Source organism: Microcebus murinus, chromosome 17 (assembly GCF_040939455.1).
Source record: "Microcebus murinus isolate Inina chromosome 17, M.murinus_Inina_mat1.0, whole genome shotgun sequence".
In the NCBI taxonomy this organism is placed as follows: Eukaryota; Metazoa; Chordata; class Mammalia; order Primates; family Cheirogaleidae; genus Microcebus; species Microcebus murinus.
The window spans coordinates 48,122,570-48,150,533 of NC_134120.1; the positions used below are offsets into that span (position 1 = coordinate 48,122,570).

At 36.7% G+C, this 27,964-nt stretch overlaps 1 long non-coding RNA gene across 1 annotated transcript in view; it reads right to left on the minus strand.

Moving 5' to 3' along the window:
* The window catches only part of LOC142861629 (uncharacterized), a 61,104-nt gene extending 44,962 nt beyond the window's left edge, over nt 1-16,142 (minus strand). The window contains exons 1-2 of the long non-coding RNA XR_012912853.1: nt 16,066-16,142; nt 5,211-5,302 (exon numbers count right to left, since the gene is read on the minus strand). This is a non-coding gene — a long non-coding RNA (uncharacterized LOC142861629). The remainder of the gene's footprint in view (nt 1-5,210; nt 5,303-16,065) is intronic.
* Nucleotides 16,143-27,964: the final 11,822 nt, after the last annotated feature.

Genomic DNA, 27,964 nt, shown 5'->3' on the forward strand with positions numbered 1-27,964 from the left:
GGACAAGAGTGATTAACAAGATGAGTGCTGGACCACATCCACTGGAATTAACAATAGAGAGGTAGATATGATCTTGCCAAGAATAAATTTCATTGGTTGATCAGAACTAAATTCTAATCAGAGAGCGTGGGATAGTATTAGGAGGTGAGGTAGCAGAAAAAGGGTTTGTAGAAAATGCTTCCAAAAATTCAAGAAGGGAAGTAGAGAAATGACGTAGTAGCAAGAAAAAGGATGGGAAGGCAAAGGAGCTATGTTTAAAGGTGGGGAGTTCTGGAGTGGATTTCTATACTTAATGGCAATGATGCCATAGAATGAGTGGTATTGCAAGAGAGAGGTAAGCAAGGCAGTAAAGCCCTTGGAAACGTGACCTAGGGTTTGATACAGAGAACATAAATTTTGCAGGCCACTTGCAGAACATAAATGCAGGCCATTTATCCTTTGGAAGAAGATGAAAAAGATGATGGGAACAAGTTCAGATTAGGTTTGTAGCAACAAGTATACTTGGCATAGAGCGCTAGACTGATTCATCCTACATGTCTGGAACTTTATACCCTTTGACCTACATCTCCCCGTTTCCCCCCACCCTTACACCTGGTAACCACTGTTTTACTCTTTTTAGGTACTTGACTTTGTTTTTAGATTTCACATATAAGTTTAAATGGACTACAATTATTGTATTATATACTAAAAATTTACTAAGAGGGAAGATATCATGGGTTCACACCACACAAAAAAAGGGGTAACTACACTAGATTATGGATGTGTTAACTTGCTTGACTATAATAGCAATGTCACTAGGTGTTAGTATATCAGGACATCATGCTGTATACTTTACATATACAATAAAAATATTATGTTGCGTATTTTTCCAAGAGGCCTTCAGTATTTCAGTGGGGTGCAATGCAAAGTCGTTAACTAAAAGTGGAAAGGGGGTTAAGGAGAAAAGCAGCCTCGAGAGGAAGAAAGAGGAATGAAATGTTTCTTCCTAAAAACAAGACAATCCTTGTTCTTTAAAAAAATAGCATAGGATTTCCAAGAAGAATTGAGAGCCCATTTGCAGTTCAAGTTGGTGAATTTGTTTTTGGTGATGTAAACCTGGTCATTTTCAAGTTTTTTCTTGCAAAACTTCACTGTGTGAATGTAGACACAAAGAAAGTAAAAGTTTAGATCTTGGCTTGTGGATTTTCTGGAAGTATAATAGAAGCACAAAACATGTGCAGGTTGATGCAAAGGAATGATTACCTTCATGGATCTTTAAATTGAAGCTGGATTAAAGTGAAGCGAGATCTGGAGTAGGTGGTGGGGTCGATGGACTGAGAGTCTTAAAGTGGGTGAAGTAGTGTTTCAATGAAACTCTTTGAGAAAGCAAGCAGGAGCAACGGGACATTTGTGTTTTGAGGTGAGATAGTTTCTGGTGATAGCCAGGCCCAAAGTGTAACCATGAGAGAATACGGTGGAGGTGAAGTGAAGGAAATGAACCCAGAAGACTCATTAATTAATTCAACAATTGTGGTTGGAGTGCTTCCTATTTGCTATGCATTGTTTTAAGCCATGGGTTTACAGCAGTGAACAAAACAGATAAAAAAAAATCCCTGCTCCAGTGGATTTTACATTCTAATGGATAAGAGAGATGACAAACCTAGATATGTATATATGATATACGTATCATATATTACTTTGTTTTATATATATAAAATTGTATATAAAATATGTATTTTTATATAGTGGCAGGTGTGATAAGGATGGAGAGGAAGCCGGAGGCCTGAGCAGGCCTCCTCAGTCATGATAGAGTTTGAATTTTTCCCTTAGTGCGGTGAGATGTGACTGGTGGATTTTGAAGTGTGAGTGCGTGCGTGTGTGTCTCTGGTTGAGATGACATGATCGGATTTACATTTATAAATGGATCGCTAGGGCTGCTATCCAGAGAAAAGTCCTTGTGTACTGAGAGAAGAGGCCTGCTGAGAAGCTTCTGCAGTGGTCCGGGCAAGAGGTAAAGGTTGTTCCTAACATGAGGGCAGATGTGGTAGAGGTAAAAAAAAAAGAGGCTGAATTCAGGTAGAATTTGAAGGTAGAATGTAGGAATGCTGAGGTTCTTGAGAGGTGTTTGAGAAGTGGCTGTTGGTGATTTGCTCAGCTCATTCAACCCATGAGACCACTTCTGCACGACACCTTGGCATATGCCAAATTAAAAGCTGACAACTCTTTTCACATTTATGATTGCACTTAATTGTTATAACAGCTCTATGGGGTAGGTGTCATTAACCGTCGTGCAAATTACTAAATATCATGGATTTTGTAGGTAGCTTTAAAAAAAATGAAAACAGGCCGGGCGCGGTGGCTCACGCCTGTAATCCTAGCTCTCTGGGAGGCCGAGGCGGGCGGATTGCTCGAGGTCAGGAGTTCGAAACCAGCCTGAGCAAGAGCGAGACCCCGTCTCTACTATAAATAGAAAGAAATTAATTGGCCAACTAATATATACAAAAAATTAGCCGGGCATGGTGGCACATGCCTGTAGTCCCAGCTACTTGGGAGGCTGAGGCAGGAGGATCCCTTGAGCCCAGTAGTTTGAGGTTGCTGTGAGCTAGGCTGACGCCACGGCACTCACTCTAGCCTGGGCAACAAAGCAAGACTCTGTCTCAAAAAAAAAAAAAAAAAAAAATGAAAACAGGAGACATTAAATTCATAGATACCAAGGGAATGTTACATTTATTTTTTATTATTTACCCTTGTTTGATTTGATTACAGCTTGGAGTTAAATTCTGTTATAGGAAATTCACAAGACAGTGTAAATATTTTTGGTTCAAGATTAGAATAATCTATATAGTTGTGTTCCATAAGAAATTCAAGAGATAAATTTGAGTCTACATAAAACCTCAGAAAATGTTTTCTACTCATGGAAAGATACTGGTTTTGTTTCATGGTTCAGTGCTTTTCATGCACACAGTTCTAGATCCTGCCTCCAGACTGTAGGACCTATCTAACACAGAATAATGGTAGTTGAAGAAAACAATAGTGATTTGAAATTACTTCTACTTTTGGAAACTTCTTCTGCCTTTAACATGTAAAATTTGGGCAAAAATTTGGCAGTCACTGTTATTAGCTTTCATCCTTGCTTCGCCAAGCATCAGCTGGCTGAGCTTCAGAGAAATTAAAAGCACCCTGACATGCTATACATGATAAAGGGCTGATAACTAAAATCCATAAAGAACTCAAGCCAATCAATAAGAAAAAAATCAAACAACCCCGTTAAAAAGTAGATAAAGACATGGACAGAAACTTTTCAAAAGAAGATAGAAGAATGGCCAAAACATATGAAAAAATGCTCAACATCTCTTATCATCAGGGAAATGCAAATCAAAACCACAGTGAGCTATTACTTAACTCTAGTGAGAACAGCTTTTATCAAGAAGTCCCCAAATAACAAATGTTGGCATAAATGTGGAGACATAGGAACACTCATACACTGCTGCGGGCACTGCAAACTAGTACAACTTCTATGGAAAATAGCATGGAGATACCTCAAAGAACTAGAAGTAGAATTGCCATTTAATCCAGCAATCCCACTACTGGGTATTTACTCAAAGGAAAAAAAGGCATTCTATAATAAAAAACAAAAACAAAAAACCCGCACTCAAATGTTTATGGCAGCCCAATTCACAATTGCAGAGATGTGGAAACAACTCAAGTGCCCATCAATACATGAGTATATTAATAAAATATGGTAAATATACCAAGGAGTTCTACTCAGCCATAAAAAATGATGAACTAATACCTCTTATATTAACCTGGATGGGAGTAGAGCCCATTCTTCTAAGTGAACTATCACAAAAATGGAAAAACAAACAGCACATGTACTCACCATTAAATTGCAATGAATCAATCAACACTTATGTGCACATATGGAAATAACATTCATTGGAAATCAAACATGTGAGTGGGGAGGAAGAGATAGGTAAATTCACACTTAGTAGGTACAATGCACATTGTCTGGGGGATGGGCACACTTTGACTCAAATAGTACAAAAGCAATTTATGTAACAAATGCATATGTACCCCCATAATATTCTGAAATTTAAAAAATAATTAATCAAAAAGTTGTCCCGGTATGGTGGCTCATGCCTGTAATCCTAGCACTCTGGGAGGCTGAGGCCAGCTGATGGTTTGATCTCGGGAGTTCGAGACCAGCCTGAGCAAGAGCGAGACCCTGTCTCCACTAAAAAATAGAAAGAAATTAGCTGGACAACTAAAAATATACAGAAAAAATTAGCCAGGCATGGTGGTGCATGCCTGTTGTCCCAGCTACTCAGGAAGCGTAGGCAGAAGGATTGCTTGAGCCCAGGAGTTTGAGGTTGTTGTGAGCTAGGCTGATGCCATGGCACTCTAGCCCAGGAAACAGAGTGAGACTCTGTCTCAAAATATAAATAAACAAATAAAAGCATCCTGATAGATTAATCAAAATGGCGTTGGAGCAAGACAGGGCTCAACTGTTGAGAAGTCAGGGGACTGGGGAGCTGTTTCTGTAAACATTAAAATAACTTAAAATTCTGTCAGGAAAAGTATGAGGAGGAGATTGTGACCCAGGTCTTTAAAACAACAGTAAAGGAACGCAAATGACAAGGAACCAGGGACGACGAGAGAACAAAGTGTTCAATGCTCATGGCGTAGACAGTGATAAGGGCTTCTACAAGCAAGGGGAGGAGGTCAGGATGTGTACAGCCTCTGGAAAGGAGGAAGGGGCCCACTCCACTTGATAGGGGTGTATGTGAGCTTTTAAGAATGTGTGAAAATACCTTGCACCGGACAGCACGGGTTCTCAGGGGACAGCCAGCATTCGGTCAGGGCAAGGCAGTGGAGGGGACTTTCAGAGAAAAGGCTGAGGACACAGGGGAGTGAGCTGAACATCAGAGAACATGGTGCAAACTGCTGTTGCCCTCATTTACCGAGTTGAAGTAAACTGAAGCTCACTAATGGTCATTTATCCAGATTCACAGCACTCCTAGGTGGCAGCAGAATTTGGCTCCTTATACAACTTTATAACTCCAAAACCAATGCTGTTTACAGGGATGTAAAGCTAACTCAGTGTAAAGTTAGAGAAATGCTGTCATGTAACATGCTCTAGCCAGTAAAGCATTACAACAAAGACACCTAACAGTGCTTTCTCTGGTTCCATAGAGATGGATTCTTTAACCCCTTAATGTGCTGATACATACGTTGACTGTTTCCATAAGAAATTTGTTGTCTAAGTGCTGGTCAGGGCAAACTTTGGACTTCGATAGTCTGTAGTATCTGCTTTAGAACCATCCTGGAAGAAAGCAGAGAAAATAGACTTGGTTGTTGAGTAATGCTTGACCATTTCCCAATATTGTTTAGGGCCAGCAATGCACGCAGCTATAAAAGACGCTAGGAAAATCCACAAAAAATATAGTTTATATCACTGGTGTCTTTCCTGTATCAGTTTTTATTTGTCAATTTTGCTCTTCTTTTTCAACCATAAAATTATTTTAATGTTAATTCTCACCAGAGTAAAAAAAAAATCTAAATTTTCTTTTTTATTTTTTTTTCAAAATTAATCTGGTCAAAGGGCAGTTGATAGAGTGGGCGGGTTGCCTTAGCAACTAGCATATATAACAATGAGTAGAATCCCTATGAACTTTGGGGCAAAACTTTTCTATGGTTCAGAATATAAATTAGTTTTTAAAACACAGTTTTAACATCTTTCTCCAACTATTAAAAAGAAAGAGAGATAATTTACATAGTAGTCCCATTTTTAAATAACCTTTTTACCCAATCAGCAAAGAAAGCTAAAAAAAAAAAAAAAGATGCTTGCAGAGACTGATCTGATCATGAGAAAGCCCTGATTTACTCCAAACGATCCCAGAAAAACTTGTAATGTGGGTGCATCAAGAGGTATGTGAGGTGGGCGGAGTTTGAATCTCAAGGCTGAGTGGGGGTAGGTTGTCTACAGTGCAGAGGAAGCCTCAGATCTCATCCTTATCAAGCAAGCAGCCCAATGATTCTCTTTCTTCCACCCCAGCAGATGGCAGATGTCTATCGTCTGGAAAACCTGCACTCAAGACACTTGGAGGGTGGGACTGGGGCTTATAGAAGATACTGGATTAAGTGAAAATCTGCATATGCATCAGGAGACTCCCAAACACGTTCCTCATCCCTGCTCCAAGAACAAGGTCATCTAGCGTATGCCCTGCCAGTCACCAAGCAAGAAAATGGAAGATTGTTTTCTGGGAAGACTGCTCTAGAAAAAAAGACATTTCTTACTTCTGAGATATTCTGACATTCAAGGTCTCTGAAGGAAGTAAGGGACCCTGCTTGATCATCTTGCCATGCCATCTATTGATTGAAAAGTTCTGGCTCTGCATCTGGATCTGCACTGGGGCCTTTAGTGCTTCATGAAAACGGGCATTTAAAGACAAAGGTCACAGGATATTTCAACAACCTCTAAAAGCAAGACCAAAAGCCCAAAATAAACAGGAAAAATGATTTAGGGCAAAAAGATAACTCAAGATAGCCAAAAGCAAACTTTATGAAAACTACTGTTAATATGCATCATTTGAATGGCTATCACCATCTATGAAATGAGAATAGGAGATGATGAAAAAAAATACTCATGAAAATTGATATTAAGGCTGGGTGCGGTGGCTCACGCCTGTAATCCTAGCACTCTGGGAGGTGAGGTGGGTGGATTGCTCGAGGTCAGGAGTTTGAAACCAGCCTGAGCAAGAGCGAGACCCCATCTCTACTATAAATAGAAAAAATTAATTGGCCAACTAATATATATATATATAGAAAAAATTAGCTGAGCATGGTGGCGCATGCCTGTAGTCTCAGCTACTTAGGAGGCTGAGGCGGGAGGATCACTGGAGCCCAGGAGTTTGAGGTTGCTGTGAGCTAGGCTGACACCACGGCACTCACTCTAGCCTGGGCAGCAAAGTGAGACTCTGTCTCAAAAAAAAAAAAAAAAGAAAGAAAAAGAAAATTGATATTATGATAGCCAAAATTTTTAGAAACTCAACAGAAAATAGCATTACAAGCTTGTCAATATAATTCCCCTGAAAGTAGAAAAAAAGCATAAAGAAAGGATGATGGAAAGAAAAATGTAAAAATAAATGTTTCTCCAGAGAGTACAGCAACTTCATAATGAGAGTCCCATAAAGTGAGAATGGGGAGAAATGGAGACAATGCAATTTTAAATGAAGTGACAAAATAAACTATTCCATAATGGAAGAAGAGGAATTTTCAAATATAAAGGATTCATTATTTGCTCAGATCAATGAATGCAAGAAGACAACTACTAAACCATATCAACCTGAGATTTCAGAATGAAGGAAAAAAAGAGCAAATTAAAAAATCTCCCAGAAAGAAAAGATAGACAGCCTATAGTTTAATGGGAATAACAATGACTGATAGCAATATACTGTGGTTAAATATGGAGAAAAACTGCAAAGATTCAAAACTGGTTATCAGAAATCAGCAAGAAAAAAACAAATAACCCCATTAAAGAGTGGGCAAAACATATGAACAGAAGCTTTTCAAAAGAAGACAAATGGTCAATAAACATATGAAAAATTGCTCAATGTCACTAATCATCAGGGAAATGGCAAATCAAAATCACAATGAGATATCACTTTACCCCAGTTAGAATGGCTTTATTAAAAAGTCCAAACACAATAGATGCTTTTGTGGATGCAGAGAGAAAGGAACCCTTATACACTGTTGGTGGGACTGCAAATTAGTACAATCTCTATGGAAATTCCTCAGTATGTAAATTCCTCAAAGAACTAAAAGTAGACCTACCGTTCAATCCAGCAATCCCACTACGGGGTATCTACTCAAAGGAAAAGAAATCTTTTTATCAAAAAGACACCTGCATTCGAATGTTTATTGCAGCACAATTCACAACTGCAAAGATGTGGAATCAAACCAAATGCCCATCAATTCACCAATGGATTAGCAAAATGTGGTATATGTATGCCATGGAGTACTACTCAGCCATAAAAAGAATGAATTAATGCTTTTTGCAACAATTGGATGGAACTGGAGACCATTACCCTAAGTGAAGTATCTAAAGAATGGAAAAACAAACACCCATGCACTCTCTAATAAATTGGAATTAACTGATGGGCACACATGTGCACAGAGGGAAGTAAAACTAAGTGGAAATCAAGGAGGGGGGAGGCGGAAAGGGGAGGGGCAAAAACCTACCTAATGAGTACAGTGAACACTATTTGGATGGTAGGCACACTTATAGCCATGATGCAAGCATTACAAAAGCTATCCATGTAACCAGAAACATCGTTACTCCCTTAATATTTTGAAATTAAAAAAAAAACAAAAATGAACTGGTGATCAGTGTCTACTACTGGATCAAATTCCTAATCTCTCTGTGTTCATTTTTATCATATGTTCTATGCAGATAGTAACATCACCTGCTTCACAGTGTTGGTGAAAGAATTACATGAGAGGATGCACAGAGTGAGTACCCTTATTAATAACATTAGCTATTTTTACATTGATACTATGATTACCATACTTTCTAACAAGCACTCCTGACTAGAAAGAATTGTCTGGTGTGGGATATCCACAACTGATGATGTAGAATATTATTGTAATGAAAACATGGAAATCAGTTAAATCTCTAATAATAGTGAAGAGGTTAAACAGATTATGTTAGGATGGAATCTTTCATGTCATTAAAATCAGCAATTTCTAAAGCTATTGAATGATATGTGAAAGTACTAATGATATAGTAAATGGAATTTGCAAAATATGAAATTATACAGTGTGAGACAAATGTTTAAAAGTATATACATTTAGTAAGGAACTGCACTAATTTTGTTAGCAGTGATTGTCCCTAGGTGTTGGCATTATTGTAGATTTAATATCTATACTTTCTAAAACATGGTAGAGCATTGTTGCTATAATTAGGGCAGGTGATAAACATTATTAAATCTGTAGGAGACAGATGAAGACAGTAAGTTATAAACATGCTCTGCTCCATGTACGATTACTTCCCATGGGAATCATTACTTTAGGATAATTAATTTGCTTATGCCACAAAAAAGACATAAGTTTTCATAAAATATTAGTTACTTGCCAGTCAGCAGCCCACTGCTTGGGCACCTGCAGTTATGTTCCCTAGGAGAAGAAAAATTGGTTTCCCACCCAAATAAGCCAGCTCTAGGATTGCATGCAGACAGAGAAAAGCCCTCCTCCTTTAAGGCAGCAGTAGCTTTTGGAACAGAAAGGACTCATCATGGACAGCATGGGTCAGGTAGTACAATGTAGTTGAAGGACAAAACTCTATGTTCCAATGATTAAAATTTCCTGGAACCATCAGTCAGCTGTCTAGTTTTTTCATTGTCAAGTGTGTTGTGTCCCTAACTGCTATTAAATAGTTACAGAAAAATGTGTTTAAATATGTTTGGTAAACACCGGCTTCAGCCCTTTGTCTACTAAAGTATCTTGTGCAATTATGACATGGAAATGTAATTTGTAGATTTTTCTAAGACTTATTTTATTTTTGGACCTAATTTTTTTTTGCAATGCATTTTTATTGCACTAAAGATATTTAAGGAATTATGGCTGGCCTTGGTATTCCCTGTGGAACTCTAAACCTACATCTTCATTAGAAAGAGAAAAGAGTTTATTCTAAAAATTTTTATCAGCCTTCTTGAAGTGGCTGGCAGTCAGGTCTGGATTAGGGCAGCTGTAGGAATACTAGGGTTTGTTCCAGTTGAAAGTTGGAGAATGAGGGGAAGGTGGAGGTGTAGGGGGGTGCTCAGGGTGCAAAAGGTAGTAGTGGCTTGCCCTCAAGAAGACTCTAGCAAGGAAGAGACACTCAAGAGATAAGGCTAGCATAAAGTGAGTTGCTAGCTGTAGAATTCTTTGGAATTGTCCTTGACAAGGTCTTGAAAGATTTAGATGAATGATTGCATTTTGTTTCCTATGATATCAAATCTGTAAAATGAGTCCTACATCATCAGCTGTACACAATACACTACTACTGCACTACAGCATTATCAGAAAAAATAGTGAGTTCTTCTTAAATGTTTGATTGATTAAATATATATCCAACTTTACTCATATCTCATGTCAAAAGAGTGCTGAGAATATAATCTGGTCTTTCATAATAGCAAACGCTACGGTCTATTCATAATTGGCCTTTAGTTTCTACATTTTAAATTTAATTCCCATCAATCTGATTTATATTTCAAGAGTTTTAACTAACACACATAGCTTCCCATGAAAAGTTAAAACTTTGCTCTGACATCTAGTTTGAGATGCTATATTCCTATGTTGATAAACATTTTCTTTGTTTTCAAGCTATCTCTAGGTAGTGTATTTGGGCAGGAAAAGAAAGAGATGGCGGGGTTCATAGAACCTCACTCTGTTTCACTAAAACTTAATTGGTTTAGAAACATTGTTTCATCCAAAATCCAATGTTGACAAATGGATGTGTGTCAGCAATAAAGAGAGAGTTTTATTACAAAATTCGGTTGTATTTAGTAGGACAGTCAAGTCTCTTATTTATATGGCTCTTTCAAGGAGTTAGTTGTTGCAGATGTAGTTTATTCCTGACGGAGTGTCAGTAACTACATCTAGCTATATCATATTAACAGGACAGTACACACGGGCCACATCCACATGCCAACGTTTTCTTTTACAAGCTACCCAAGCGCTGCCATGGCCAATTCACAAATGTCACTCAGGGAACCACTAGGGGGAGATTTGGAGCATAATATAAAGAGAAGTTGATAGAAAGTATGATTTAGAATCAAACATTTGTGATAAATTTATATTAGAGGGCATGTACAAGAAAAGTGGTGTTCGTTCACACCCAACAAACCAGCGTCTCATCTCACCCAATGGAGCTTGGCTTGGAATCCTTCTAGCTCTGTAAACTCGGCCCCACCTAGTGGTTAATCACAAGTACAAGATTGCACATGAATTCCATTCTGGTTGCTTGCACAGCTCTATCAGAAAGAAATAAAAATTATATTCATTCTTACTTTGAAGGATACTGTTGTGGTTCATAAACCACATCGATGCAGCCTCTCTTGAATCTACAGCCACTAATCCAGGCCATGTTGCTTATATGAATCATCCGTCTAGTATACTTGTCTCCATAATGTCACACTGGCATGTTTCATCATAACTTGAGTCCTATACAATGCCAACATATACTTGTAATAGACTCCTAGACCCTTCTTTGCTCAAAGCCTCTGAACTTCACTTAGAAAAAAACTGAGCAATTCACTCACATCCAAATTTCAGCACTAGCTCTAAGTGACTTTGAACAAGTTATTTTACCTCTTGGAGCCTTTTCTCAAATCCTTAAACTATACAAAGAGTCAATAACCACATCTCAAGGCTATTATATATACATTTTTTTAAAACAAAAGTACCTATGTAAAGTCCTAGACACATAATATATGTTCAATAAATAGCAATTATTAGTATTTTAAAGTCATCAAAAAGGACAAGATGCAGTAGTTGACTTTTTAAAATTTCATTACATATTTTATAATTTCATAAATAAGGAAATCAAATATTTGACTTCATATACAAAGTGCCTGAGAAGCTCCGTACATACTAGCAATTCAAGACATATATATATTGAGTGAATGGAACAAATGTGAATGTTTTAGGACCAGGCCATTCCCCTTTGCTCTTCCTTTCTTACAGTAGCCCTAATGGCAATAGTACCTTTGTTGTGTTTATAACATTCTTTCAAAAACTGGAATTTTTAGTAGAACATATGAAGCGATTAAATTCCATCCAGTGCTATGACATTGTTTACTCAGTCACTTGTAATCACCCTGTTGCTATTTTAGAACTGTCTTGACTGCACTGCCACATAAATTCAGAAGGCAAATTAATCACACATTCTCACTAAGTGAGATCTTTCCCTGACCCTTTCACTTTAGTATCCTATTTTGTATCTATCACCTTAAAAATATATGTGCCTACTGATGGCAAAAAATAAATCATATTTATTTTTACATATTTCTTACTTTGAAGGATACTGTTGTGGTTCATAAACTACATCGATGCAGTGATAATACTTTGATCAAGAGCTGTCAGCAAACTGGTTTAATGCTGAGAGCTACTGTCCTTCTTTACTTTTCTTTCTTCCTTAATGTGGTGACCAGGAAATTATGCCCTGGAGTTTTTTTCACCAACATGGTGTATACAAAGTAGGCTGTAGCTAGGACAGACAACGGGCTCCATTCTGCACAATGAACCCACCATGTACTGGGGAGGCTAACAAGATCTAGCCAAGCTATCACTAACTATCTGCTCGTGCTCTTTTATACAAAAATTGGTGACACGCTAAAAGTAAGTAGAGCATTATCTTCAGAACAAGTAGCATTGGTGCTCTTCTTATTGCTTCTTATCACCAATAGTTGAGTCTTTGGAAGAGCAAAAAATTCTTATTGCTTCTTATCACCAATAGTTGAGTCTTTGGAAGAGCAAAGGATTCCCTTATGAAATATAGCGATCAATCGAATTGTTGCCTAAGACTACAGAAGGACTGTTTCTTGCATAGGGATGGATTGTATCTCCAATGTCAGGAAATAATACTTTTGCCTGGAGGCCAGCAACTCTAAGTTTAAAGTGAAGACAGGGAAGGAGAGAGAAAAATGACCAGGACAACAAGAACACAGAACAGAGAATGGTGTGGGAATTGATGGTGAGTCACAACCAGAGGAAACAGAAACTGCCTCAGATGCCCAGATACTGATGAACAGCACAGCAGCGAGAAGAAAAGCACATTTTGGTTTATAATAGAGTTATTATGAGAGATATCTATGGGACTATGAGAAGACGCCTCAAGGCTGAAAGAGTGTGTTCCACTTGCCCTGAATGATGCACATGGTTCAGCACAAAAGACTAGAGAAACAGCAGTTACATAATTGTGGGCGTTTACCACAAATACCTAGATGGTGCACAATACAAAACTAGCATAGGTGGAAAGTGTAGGCGTAATGAGATATTCCAATTGCATTGAATGCTTCTAAATGTCATAAGCTTCACTAACGACAGTCCATTTTATACAATAGGTCCCTAGTCTATCTTACATCCTTAGGAGGCAGAAGAGGTAATTAAAAGAAATACTGTTCCTGATTTTCTTATGACCGGCAAAGCCAAACTGCAAGCCTCCGGGAGAGAAAAGTGAAAAAGCCTTTTTGTGATCCTTCTACCAGCATCAGAAAATCTGGAAATTAGCTCAGATTAAATGAAAACACAAATTAAAATGCTTGGAGATTTTATGAGCTTTATTCATGCTGAAATGCAGAGCTCCAGTTCTTTAATTTTGCATACTGTTGTATTCCACTGTATGAGTGCCATGATTTTTTTTTTTACTTCTTGCATGACTTGCATAAAACTTGCATGAGTTTTCTCCAGATGTTTTTTCTTAAAATAATGATGCTATAAAATGTTGAACATGTCTCCAGTTGTACACATGCAAGACATTGCCTAGACTCTACCAGTAGAATTGCTCAATCCTAAACTGTTTGTATTTGAATTTCCAGAGAGTTCCAGATTGTTTTCAGAGTTATAAGGATTTAACACCCTTATCAGGAAAGTATGAGAAGTTTCATTACTCTATACATTGATCAACATATAGTATTGTCTGATCATTTAAGTTTTGCTAATCTAATGATTTAATGTTTTATTTTATGGATTCCCAATGAGATTGGGAATATATATGCTGGTTTATATATGTTGGTTACATATGTTCCCTTGTCTGTGCATTTGCATCCTCTTATCTTTTACCCATTTTCTCTTGGATAGTTGTCATTTTTCTTATTGCTTTGTAGAAGTTCTCAATGTATTGCAGTTACTATTCCATTGTTGGCTATATGAGTAACAAATATCTTCTTCCAGCATGTGTTTTTTTTTTTAATAAATGCAGTCTTTTTATGAGCCAAATTCTTTTTTTCTTTTTTATTTCAGCATATTATCGGGGTACAAATGTTTAGGTTACATATATTGCCCTTGCCCCTGCCCCCACTGAGTGAGAGCTTCAAGCGTGTCCATCCCCCAGATGGTGTGCATCGCACTCATTCTGTGTGTATATACCTACCCCCTCCTCCCCCACCCATCTGCCCAACACCCTATGAATATTATTGCTGTATGTGCACTTAAGTGTTGATCAGTTAAAATCAATTTGATGGTGAATACATGTGGGGCTTATTTTTCCAATCTTGGGATACTTCACTTAGTAGAATGGGCTCCAGCTCTATCCAAGATAATATAAGAGGTGCTACAGCACCATTGCTTTTTGTGTATAAGCCAAATTCTTAAAGTGAAATTTATCAATGAAGATAATATATAGATAAGTTATCTAGTTGTTTAGTACTGTGTTTGGAAATCATGAAGAAGTATGTCATGAGAGGAAAATGGGAGACTGAAATAAGACCTAAAAATAATGAAATGTTGTTAAAATAGTCATCTTTTTTTGTTGTTATTGTTGTCCATGTTTATTTGTTTTGGCACTATATCATTTGGCTATTATAAAAATAATGCTATGTAACAACTGAGTGGCTTACACTGATGAGCATATATTTTCAGTCCCATAGGTCTGCAGCTCAGCTAAGGTTCTGCTAGTCTTGGCGGGGGGCACCTGATAAACTGTACTTCAGTGTGGTCTGGTTGGGTTTCACTCCAGATTAAAGGTTAGGTTTAGATCTGCTACATATCATTCTAGGATCAATAGTTATCTGAGACATGATCTCATAGAAATGGCCGAAGCCATGGGACAAACCAAACTGTTCATACACATTTTAAAGCCTCTGCTCACGTCACCTCCTATTCACAATCCTTTGGTCAAAACAAGTCACATTGTTATGATTCCAAAGAGAGGTAAAGAATTATATTCTAACTCAAGGGGGAAAAAGAGGTAAGCGAATATTCATTGAAAAAGATTCCAGTCTAACACAGGGAACTCATATATTGGAAAGTATGCACTTTCTGGCTAGATTTTTCTGGAATGTAAAATAACATACTTTTAACCAAATAATTTTTGCATGTATGTATGAAGATAATCTTACTTAATAATTCTCATTTTATGATTTGTTACAAAGAATAAAATAAACTTGCAGTTATGTATGATAAATCTAGAGATCTAATATATAGCACAAGGACTATAGTTAATATAATATTGTATGGTATAATGAAAATTTGGTGAGCACAGATTCAAAAAAGAGACATCAGTAATATAAATCAAGCTCTCTAAGTCATAATCTGTTGGATATTTAAATTAAATAGTTATATTTTGCCTTAGTAACAAAATTATAAAATAAATTTATATATAAGTAGAAACATAACATTTTATTAAGATCTATGAAATAATCTGAATAAATGGTAAACCCTACAATGTTTCTGATTGTAAGAATCAATGTCACTAATAAAAATTTGCTTTTTCAAATTAACATGATAATATGACTCCAAATCACTGAAAATTTGGTAGGTTTCTTTTTGACACTGAAGAAAATGATTTTAGAGTTTTTGTATGAGAATTTTATATGCAGAAAATGCCAAAAATTTGTGAAAAAAATAGTGAAAGAGATTTGCATTACTGGATCTTTAAAACAACTACTAATAAAAACTAGTTTATTCAAAGTCATGTATTAACAAAATTGTATATAAAAAAGATCAATGGACCTTTAGATCCAGAAGTAGCTTCTTTTATGTATGGAAATGTAATAAGTGATAAATGTGGCATTTCAATTTAGTCATGGAAATTGCTGATTAAAAAAAAATGGTTTGGCACATTTGGCTTCCATCTGGAAAAATATAGACTTAAAACTTTATCTTACACTTTATATAGAAATAAATCTCAGATGACATATATACCTTAAATTCAATAGTAAAGCTATAAAAATTTAAATGAAAATTAGAAAATTGCTTTTATAACTTCTAAATATGGAAGCTCTTTTAATATAATATAGGAAATACAGAAACCACAAATCAAAAGATAGAAAGAAATATAACAAAATAATATTAAAATTATATATGGCAAAATATACCCCAGCTCACCACACTCTCTTGCATTTCCTCCTGCCTCCCTGGTCTCCCACGCTCTCCCTGCTCTGCGGATGCTTACTATTTTCTACAGTGTCTCAGTGTTGGCAAGATCAGGCTCAATCCTTTTTCTGCTTCTCTAAATGTCTCTAACAGGAAGAACCATGGTTACCAATGGGTTTTAATTCATGGGCATGAGAATGTACTTTTATGCTCAATGTCATACTTTTTAGTGAATGGGAATTTTAAATTATAGAAACAGGTGTGCAAAAATTTAACTTTGCTTTTCTTTGTTTATTTTCTATCTTGGGTTTGATTCAGTGTGATGTAAACTTTATTCTCCTCACGTTTAGGTACATTCAGTCAAATTTAATGATTTTGTTCTCCCTCTTCCTAGAATTTGATGCTAACTCCCAACAACACTTTCATAGACCCCGAGGCACAGTGTCTGAAGGAAAGGATTATCTACTTCTGATCTCAGACCTTACTCGGGGAGTCTTCTAGATGGTGATCCGCTGAGAGGGAGCCTGGGTCCCCAGCCCTCCAGGTCACGGGCTTTCTCGCACCAGAGAGAAGCCTTCTCTCAGAGTGAGCTCTTCTCTCCCGTGACAAAGACACAGCCACAGTCACAGGTCTCCCAGCCCACAGCTCCCCCGCCCCGGGGGGGGGGGGCCATGGGACTGTCCAGGAGCTGAGGTTGTTCCCGCTCTCAGAAACCCACAGGAAGCAGGAACTGGCTCTTTGCAGGCCTCCTGCTCTTGGCTCTGGGCCCTGCTCTTCATGCATGGCTTGCCTCCTCTCCAGGCATTTCTTTTTCTTCAACTTAAGGTGTCTTTTTTTAAATGAAGAGTTGAAAAAAATGGGCAAAATTCCCTTTCCAAGAGTTTCTCTAGGCCGGGCGCGGTGGCTCACGCCTGTAATCCTAGCTCTCTGGGAGGTCAAGGCGGGCAGATTGCTCAAGGTCAGGAGTTCAAAACCAGCCTGAGCTCTTTGAGACTCCCGTCTCTACTATAAATAGAAAGAAATTAATTGGCCAACTGATATATATATAAAAAAAATTAGCCGGGCATGGTGGTGCATGCCTCTAGTCCCAGCTACTCGGGAGGCTGAGGCAGAAGGATCGCTCGAGCCCAGGAGTTTGAGGTTGCTGTGAGCTAGGCTGACGCCACGGCACTCACTCTAGCCTGGGCAACAAAGTGAGACTCTGTCTCAAAAAAAAAAGAAAAAAAAAAACCAGTTTCTCTTTTATACCTTATACCAGTCTTACTCATAAAGGCCAAGGAATTGGTGCCTTTGTGTGGTTTGCCCATTAACAATACCAAATAAGCGAGCCTTCTTGTTTAGCTGCTGATTAAAGAGGGTTGCATAAAATACATAAAAATGAGATTTTAAAAATTTGAATTTGATGATAACCCAAAACTCTTTAATCATTTGATTAACTCAGAGGGCAAGTAAATTTAAAACAAACCAAGTTGTTCAACACCATATATGTAAATATATATGTGTGTGTATATATATATATATATATTTGTGTGTGTATATCTATACACACACACACATACACACATATATATATATGATCTCGTGATTTTTTAAGCCTTATGTGTTACATTAATTAAGAATCTTTGAAACCAAAATAAGCCTGTAGAATCTAATGTTGAAATAAGTATGGCCATTGCATTTAGATTGGAGCAACTCATGATGAATATAAAACCTTCAAGATCCTAAATTAATGTTCGAGTACAATGAATACAGGAAACACAGACGCTAACAGCCCTACAAGGGGCAGCGAGAATGACTTTTGGATTCATACTTTTCAAATCCCCTGGTAACCCTGTCATCTAAGTCAAAGCACTGGCAAAGCATCAGCAAAGCAGATGGAAAAGTGTTAAGTGCAAGGTGAGATATTTACATCCAGCCGACTGTTACCAGGCGACCAAGACTGGCAGCTGCTTTTCCTCAAAAATGAATTTCACACACACACAACTCTTGAGAGACACTTTAATTATTCTTTATAAGAAAACGTATAGGGATAAATATCCCCAGGTAGCTCAAATGGGCACATAATATTGGGAAAGGAGGAAAATGCATCTACTTCCACACAATATTTATCAGAAAGATCATAACAGCCTCACTGTAAATGTACATTATTCATTACTTTCCCTTTTGCCCTTATTTCTATTGTATGAATGATTATGACAAGCTTTGATACTGAGTGGCAGAATCTCGATTAAAGTCCAAATGCCTCCTTTTTATTCTTTCATCAGTATTTTGGGACTTCTATGCTATGTTCGTTTATGATGCATTACATTTTTTTCTGGCCATATAATAGAGCAAAAGCAAATATGATCCCTGTCCCGGAGGTGCCAGAGCTCTGAAAGGGGAATATACAGAGCTGAGAACCACTTTCCAGCGTGGCAGAGGCTCTGGAGAGCTGTTTGTACCGAGTGCCGGGAGCACAGAAGGGCCCAAGCCAAGGTAGAAAGGAGCGTGGGGAGAAAGGAGGCTATGAAAGACCTCTGGGAAAAGGGAGGGCTAAGCTGGATCCTGGAAGACAAGAAAATAATCAAAATGCAGGACACTATTTCAGCAGAGGGAATAGACAAAATAGAGGTATATAGTTGAAAGGAAATACATTCTGGTTATCGAATTGGTTCAGCAGAGATGTCATGGGGACCACGATGCATCAGGCACTGACAAGTCACTGGAGATATAGTGGCAAAGAAAACAGGTGTGTCCTCCTAGACCCAGAATCTAGCAGGCACTAGACACTGGACACGGAGTTACTACGTGATTAATGGTGTAAAGGAGAATACTGTAGCAGACTTAATCTTGTGTAAATGGACAGAATGTGACAAAAGCTTCTCTGACAAAATGACTGTAAGTTGATACCTATGATAAACAGGAATTAAGGAGGGGTAGAGGGAAGGAAGGAACAAGAAGTAGAGGGAATTCATTTTAGCTGCTTGGCCATGAATGAGCAGGTTAAAGCATCTATAGAGCCCTTAAGCAGGAAAGTATATGGCACATTTGAGAATCTAAATAGGTACAGTGTGGCTGATGAGTGGTATGTAAAGGGGAAAGCAGCAAATTGAGACTAGAGAAGTAGGCAGGGGTCTGCTTTTGCAAGGCCTTGTGAATGTAGATGGGGTGTTTGTTTTTCCCCTAAAATCAATAAAATAAAAACTGAGTCTAGAACATAGGTGCAAACACATAAGCAAATAAGAGTGTTATACGTAATATTTGAGATTCTAGAAATATATCTAGATATTAGATAGATAGGTTGATATATAGACATCGATATTAATATAGATATAAATATGTAACTAGAACAAGGGAAGTGGACATGTTAATCTTGGTTGGGATGAGGGTTGATTCATTATGATTTGAGTCTTGAAAGATAAGTAGGTTTTGTATAGGGGTCAAGTAGTTCATTGCTTACCATTTCAATTTGCCTATCAGCTATATGCTTCTTTGCAAGTTATTTTGCTGCTCATTTGATATTCCTTTTCCCAAAACAATGACACAAAATAATGAGCCCATGTTCAGCAGGAGCTGTCAAATTAGCAACATTGCAAAACAATACTCAAAGAAAATGGATTGTGGTGTTCATGCTCTAGCAACGATTATTCCTCTGTGGAGCTATTAACAAAACCAAGCGATTGGGTCAGTATACAATTTTAATGAAGTAAAGAGTGCACAAATGGAAAATTATATGGGAGGTGTTTTATGTCTTTTTGGAGGGATTTTCATTTGTCCTTCTCTTTCACCAACATTACACTCTTTGTCATTGTGAGTGCTTACAGTCAAGCCACACAAATCAATTTTTGGAAGGTGATATTCACCAGTGATCCCACAGAGCAGATCACCTACAATTGTCACAGATAAGTACCCTTGGTTGATTTTTTTTTATTTCATTTTTAAATTAAAAATGAACAGCCTAGTTAACCAAGAAAAAAGCTAATGCTGAATTTCCCAGCTATGAATTTGAGCAACCCCAACATTTGCTATGATTTAAGAGTCCTACATAACCTCACTTTGTTTCCATTTCCTCACATGTAAAAAGGGCTGAATAAAATAATTAAAATATATAATTATTGCTTTCATTACCCTGTAGTTTTACAGCTGTTATAAAATATAGATACTAATTCATAAAATCTAAAGGAATGCATACTTATTCTTTATTTCTTTCTTTTTACATGTGAGGTCTTATACATCAATTTGAAACAGTTTTTACTAAATAAAGCATTAAACTCTCCTTTACCATTAAATAGAAATTGAACCAACAATTGCCTCACCCAGCAAAGTGCTTCCTGGCATTAATATATCAGTAAATATTTATTTGAAATTAACAAATGGCAGATACTGTTCCAGGTTCTGGAGATATTTTAATAAATGAGACACACAGATCCTACCTTCATTATATAAAAATGGGCAAATAGTAATAATGATAATACAATTGAATTAATTTTTAAAAATCTGAGAAAAACATAAATTTATCCTAAATAAGGGCAAGAAAGGAGAAATAAGAAAAAGAAAATATAGGACATATGTAAAAGAGCAAGGGAAGGCAATAGAATCAAGTCCAATATAATAATAGTTAAATGTAAATGGACTAAATTGACAAGTTAAAAGACAAAGATTTTCAGATTGGATAAAAGCAAAATCTAGCATCATGACATTTAAAAGATATACAACAAAAACACAGAGACACAGAAAAGTTGAAATTAATACACCAGATTAATATCAAGTATATAAGAAAGTGTGAATTGTTACATGTGCATCAAACAATATAGTCTGTATTAACAAATGGTAACATTAGAGACAAATAGGATAACTCTACATGGATAAAAACCAGTTTAGTAAGAAGTTATGAAAATTATAAACTTGCAAATACCTCACAAAATAATCCTAAAACATTTTAGTACATGCAAAAATATAAAGTTGGCCCTTTATCTAACACCATATACAAAAATTAACTCAAAATGGATCAAAGAACTAAATGTAAGGACAAAATCTATAAATCTCTTGGAAGAAAGCATAAGGGTAAATTTTCAAGAATTTTTATGGTTTTGGCCAAGAATTTTAAAATATGACACTGAAAGCATAACAATAACAAAATAAAAAAACTTGGTTTCTTCAAAATTTAAAATTTGGTGCTTTAAAATCGTCAGAAGGTGACATGACAAACCACAGAATGTGAGAAAAAATTGCAAATCACATATCTGATAAGAAACCTAGGAATATATAAAGAACCATTATAACAATCATAAAAACATAAATAACACAATTTTAAAAATGGTCATTTCTCCAAGAAAAAGATATACAAGTAACCAATGGGTACATGAAAGGAAGCTTGACATTATTAGTCAATAGGGAATGTAAATCAAGCCATAGTGAGCTAGCACTTCTCACCAACTAGGATGTCTAGAATAAAAATATCAGAAAATAACAAGTGCCTGGAAAGATGTGAAGAAACAGGAATCATCAAACACTGCTGGCGGGAATGGAAAATGGCACAGCTGCTTTGGTACACAGTGAGTATTTCCTCAAATGATTAAACAGAGTTACATATTACCCAGAAATTCCACTCTTAGGCATATGCTCAAGAGAAATGAAACAAATGTCCACACAAAAACTTGTATACAAATGCTTATAGTAGCATTATTCATAATAGTCAACAGGTAAGAACAACCCAAATGTCCTTCCAATGTTAAATGGATTAAAAACTGTGGTGTATCCATACAATGGAGTGCTATTTGGTCATAAAAATGAATGAAGTACTGACACATGCTGCAATAAAAATAAACCTTGAAAGCATTATGCCAAATGAAAAACCCACAAAATATGATTCCATTTACATTAAATGCCTGTAATAGGGAAATCTAGACAGACAAAAAGTAGATCAGTGGTTGTTCAGGGCTGGTGGGGAGCGATGAGGATAGGGAGTAATAGCTAAAGGGTAATTGGTGTCTTTTTGAATCAATTTTAAAATTGAGTGGGGTAATGATTTTACATAGCTATGAATATACTAAAAAGCATTGAATTGTGCACTTTAAATGGGTAAAATGTATAGTATATAAACTACATCTCAATTAAGTTGTTTTCAAAAAACTCAAAATAAGCAAAGAAAAATTTGCCTTGTATGATCATTGTGAGATACTTTAATATGATCCTCTTAGAATTTTGTATTACGCTACAGTATTAAAAATTATATTTTACAACATGGATGTCAGAAACATAGAATTCAATATCTAACTATTAGAGAGTAGAGATTATTTTTAGATATACATGGGACATTCACAAAAATGAACTATATACCAGGCGATAAAGTAAATCTCAAAATTTTCAGATAGTAATTTTTACCACATTGTTCTAATCTCATGCAATTAATTTAGAAGTCAGATAAGTTTTAAAAAATTGGACTGTAAAAGTATGCTTCTAAATGACCTGCTAATTAAATAAGAATTTAAATGGGAATTAAAAACATCTTAGAATGGAAAGATAATTAAAATGCTACATTTCTGAAATGTTGGAATGTAGTAGAAGTAGTATATTATATCTTTAATTGGAATATTAGAAAAGAGTTTAAAATTAGTTGTATCTAATTTAAGAAGTTAGGAAAAGAACAAAGCAAACACAAAGAAAGTAGAAGGAAAACATAAAGTTAGAAGTAATGAACAAAAATTCAATAGAGGATCACAAAAGCTATAAGTTGGTTCTTTGAATAAACTTGTAAAGTTGGTAACCATTTGACAAACCTGAATAAGATAAATAAGTCACAAATATATAACATATGAGCAAAGAAACATTATACAGTCATCAGGGATTAAAGATATAAGAAGAGGCATTAAACAGCATTGAGTCAATAATAAAAATATTAACATAATGACCAAAATTACTGGAAAAGTAGAACTTATCAAAAAACATTAAAAAATAAATAGAAAATCTCTGCAGTCCTACAACAAAAACTTAAATATGTTGTTTAATATTATTCTTAAAAAATACTCAAAGCTGTTAAAATTTTAAAATTGACTGCTACCAAATTTTCAAGTACAAAATCATTATACAAACTTCTCCAGATATTGAACAAAGAGCAGCACTCAGTTCCATTATGTAAAGTCAATCTCACTTAAGACAATGACATAGTCCTTAAACATAATAAAATAATAAATCCAGCCTCATACAAAATGGTAATGACCAAATTATTTTTAATCCAGGTGTGCAAGGGTGTAATGACTTATAAATCTTCATATATATTGGCCCGTTTTAGGATTAAAAACGAAAAGGGAAAAATCCTATATCAGATCATTACAATTAATTGGAGAGGTAAACAAAGTCATAGGAATGTTTGAATGTTGGTGGACTGGCAAAAAAATGAAGTGGGGAAAAAAACAGAGAATTTCCATAGCATTGGCTTTAAGTACTGCAGGCAGTTTGAAATATAATGGATAAGTTGAAGACTTGGCTTTAGATAGATATCAATACTAAAGTAATGGAGGAGAGAGACTTAGGGATGAGGTTGTGAGAATGTGTACTGCTTTGCTGAATGCTTCAGTTTTCTTCACAAGAAGTGTGTGTGTGTGTGTGTGTGTGTGTGTGTGTGTGTGTTTAAGCACATGAACTGTTTTTACTAGGAAGCTAAAGACATTTTAATTTTTATGTAATTAAATTAATTAAATAATTAATTATTTTTTTTAGAGACAAGTTCTTGCTCTGTTGCTCACGCTGGACTGCAGTGGTGTCATCATAGCTCACTGCAACCTCAGACTCCAGGGCTCAAGGGATAATATTGAGAAGGAGGGAATCCTCCCCAAATCATTCTATGAAGCTAGTATCACCTTGATACCAAAGCCAGGTAAGGACACAAGACAAAAAAAACAAAGCTACAGACCAATATCCCTTATGAATATGGATGCAAAAATCCTCAATAAAATACTAGCTGACTGAATTCAACAGCACATCAAAAAAAAAATAAATAAATAATTCACCATGACCAAATGAGTTTCATCCCTGGGATATAAGGATGGCTCAACATATGTAAATTAGTAAATGTGATTCACCAAATAAACAGAAGCAAAAGCAATGGCCATATGATCATCTAGATGCAGAAAAAGCATTTGACAAAATCCAGCATCCTCTTATGCTAAAAACCCTCAATAAACTAGGCATAGAAGGAACATATGTCCAGATTATAAAAGCCATATATAACAAACCCACAGCCAACATCATACTGAATGGGAAGGAGTTGAAAACATCCCCCCTAAGAACTGGAAGAAGACAAGGTGCCCACTGTCACCACTTGTACTCAACATAGTGCTGTAATTCCTAGCCAGAGCAATCCGGCAAGAGAAAGAAATAAAGTGTATCCAAATCCAGAAAGAGCAGGTAAACATATTGCTTTTTGCTGATGATATGATTTTGTACTTAGAAAACCCCAAAGACTCCACCAAGAGACTCCTGGAATTCATAAATTCAGCAAAGTCTCAGGATATAAAATCAATGTACACAAATCAGTAGCATTTCTATATATAAATATCAGCCAAACTGAGAGTCAAATCAAAGACTCCATACCATTCACAACAGCTACAAAAAATAACATACTTAGAAATATACTTAACAAAGGAGATGAGAGATCTTTACAAGGAGAAATACAAAACACTGAGGAAAGAAACTGTGGAGGACACAAACAAATGGAGAAATATACCGTGCTAATGGATTGATAGAATCAACATTGTTAAAGTGTCCATACCTCCCAAAATGATTTATAGATTAAATCCAATTTGCATTAAAATACCAACAGCATATTTAACAGATATAGGAAAAATAATTTATGCTTCATTTGAAAGCAGAAAAAAGCCCAAATAGCCAACACTATCCTAAGCAAAAAGAACAAAGCTGGAGTCACAACATTACCAAACTTCAAACTATACCACAAGGCTACAGTAACCAATACAGCATAGTACTGGCACAAAAATAGAGGCATAGACCAAAGGAACAGAATAGAGATGTCAAAATACAGAACCATCTACCTACAGCCAACTGATCTTTGACAAAGCTGACAACAATATACACAGGTGAAAAGAAGACCTATTCAACAAATGGTGCTGGGAAAATTGGATAGCCACAAACAGAAGAATAAAGCAGGGCTCCTATCTCTCATCACTTACAAAAATTAATCCAAGGGGGATAAAAGACTTAAATGTTAGGCATGAAACCATAAGAATTTCAAAAGAAAATCTATGAAAAACTCTTGTAGACATCAATCTAGGCAAAAACTTTGTGACTAAGACCCCAATAGGAATTACAGCAGCAACAAAAATAAATGAATGTGACTTGATTAAAAATTAAAAAGCTTCTCCATAGCTAAGGAAATAATCAACAGAGCAAGTAGACAACTTGCAGAATGGGAGAAAATATTCACAATCTATACACATCCAATAAAGGGCTAATAATTAAAATCTACAAAGAACTCAAACAAATCAGTAAGAAAAAAATTAACAATCCTGTTAAAAGTGGGCTAAAGACATGAACAGATGTTTTTCAAAAGAATATAGACAAATGGCCACCAAACAGGAAAAATGCTCAACATCACTAATCATCAGGGAGATGCAAATTAAATCCACAATGAGGTATCACCTTACTTCCATTAGAGTGGCTTTTATTAAAAAGTCCAAGAACAATAGATGCCCTTGCAGATGCAGAAAAAAAGAAACACTTATACACTGTTGGTAGGACTGCAAATTAGTACAACCTCTATGGAAAGCATTATGGAGACTGCTCAAAGAACTAAAAGTAGGCCTACCATTCAATCCAGCAATCCCACTACTAGGTATCTATCCAAAGGAAAATTAATCATATTATACACTTGAATGTTTATTGCAGCAGAATTCATAAGGATGTGGAATCAACCCAAGGGCCCATCAATTGTTGAGTGGATTAATAAAATATGGTATGTGTGTACCACAGAGTACTATTCAGACATAAAAAATTATGTATTAATGCCTTTTGCAGAAATTTGGAGGGAACTAGAGACCATTATCCTAAGTGAGGTATCTCAAGAATGGAAAAACAAACACCACATGTACTCTCTAATAAATTGGAATTAACTGATGAGCACACATGTATACAAAGGGAAGTAAAACTCATTGTAAATCAAGAAGGGGGAGTGGAGAGTAGGTGAAGGGCAAAAACCCATCTAATGGGTACAGTGAACACTACTCCAGTGAACACATTTATAGCCCTGATTGAAGCCATGTATCAAAAACATCTGTACTGCCTTAATAGTTTGAAATTAAAAAATGAAAAAGACTTATCTCGAACATTGTCCCTTGTAAGGAAACCTACCCCATCTCTCCTAACCAGAATTAGATACTTCCTTCATTGCATCCTCGACTATAGGATTCTATTGCTACCATATGTGTCACAATGATGTATATTTTTCATGCTTCATTATGACTGCCTATGTCCCCATTTCCACCACTGCATAGTGATGTCCTAATATAGGGATGGTGTCTGGTTCATATTTATGTCCCCAGTGGTCATTCCATTATAGGTCCCTGTGTTAGTTCCTATTGTTACTCTAACAAATTATCCTAACTTCAGCAGCTTGAAGCAACTGAAATTTATACTCTTCTAGTTCTGGATAGCAGAAGTTTGAAATGGATGTGACTGAGCTAAAAATCAGTGTCAGAAAGGTGGCACTTTTCTGAAAGTTCCAGGGGAGAATCCCTTGCCTTGCCTTGTGTAGCTACTGGAGGCTGCCTGCATTCCTTTGTTCATGGCCCCTTCTCCATCTTCAAAGTCAGAGGTGTGCCCGCTTCAAATTCTCTCTCCTCTTTCACTTATAAGGATCTTTGTAAGTACATCATTACAATATAATCTCCCCTCTCAAGATCCTCTACTTACTATCTGCCAAGACTATTTGCCATGTATGGTATTGTATTACAGGTTCTTAGAATTAGCATGTGGACATCTTTGGCAGGGGGCATTATTCTTCTTACCATAGATCATAAAACAATCTGTTCCCCCAAACCTTGCACTTCTTACTCATTGTGGTTGTATATACCCGTCCCTTCCTCCTCCCTCCCACCCTCACGACACCCACTAAATGTTACTCCTATATGTCCACTTAGGTGACATGCTTGAAGCTCTGAGAGTTTCAGATCTTCAAGTGGGGGAGGGAGGGCATTGGCAATATAAGTAACCTTAACACTTGTACCCCCATAATACGCTAAAAAAAATTTTAATGGAAAAATCTACCAGCTGCTATCTGGTGAGACGGAGACAAAAGGTCATTGCAGGGCAGATCCTGAATGGCCTCACTTAGTGAACAACAGGCCAGCTTCGACTTGGCAAAGCCAGCCCCTCCAGGTGTTCTGCAGAGCTCCAGGAACTAGGGGGGCAATTTGGAGAGTGACGCAGAGATATTCAGCAAAAGAAGGAGCTCCTGCTCTAGCCCTTCTCCCCTATATTTGGAGATGGGGAAAGCTATTGAGATAAACCAGAATGTCCCAGCAAACCCAGAGAAGGACAACAAGTCCCGGATGGCTGCCATGTGTGAAAGAGAGCACCACACCTGAGCCAGCTGTAGTGCTTCCCCCCAACTTCCGAAGGCAGCTTCCAAGAGCATCCATGTCGTCTCTGTGCCATCGGCTTATCCGGGTTAAGGCAATGAGACTGCGCCCTCCATTCCCTCTGGCCCCCTCCCCCACGGTGGCTGGCAGTTGGGGCTGTCTGGACTTAGAAGAGGAATCCACTGGGCTTCATGAAGTCCACACTGCCATCTGAGACCTGGCTTCAAATGCCAACGTAGAGTGCCCCAGTTATACTTCCAGTAACTTCCCCATCTTGCTTAAACTAGTTCCTGTGACTAAATGAACCTTGTTCAAGTCACAAATGCCGGGGGATGCAA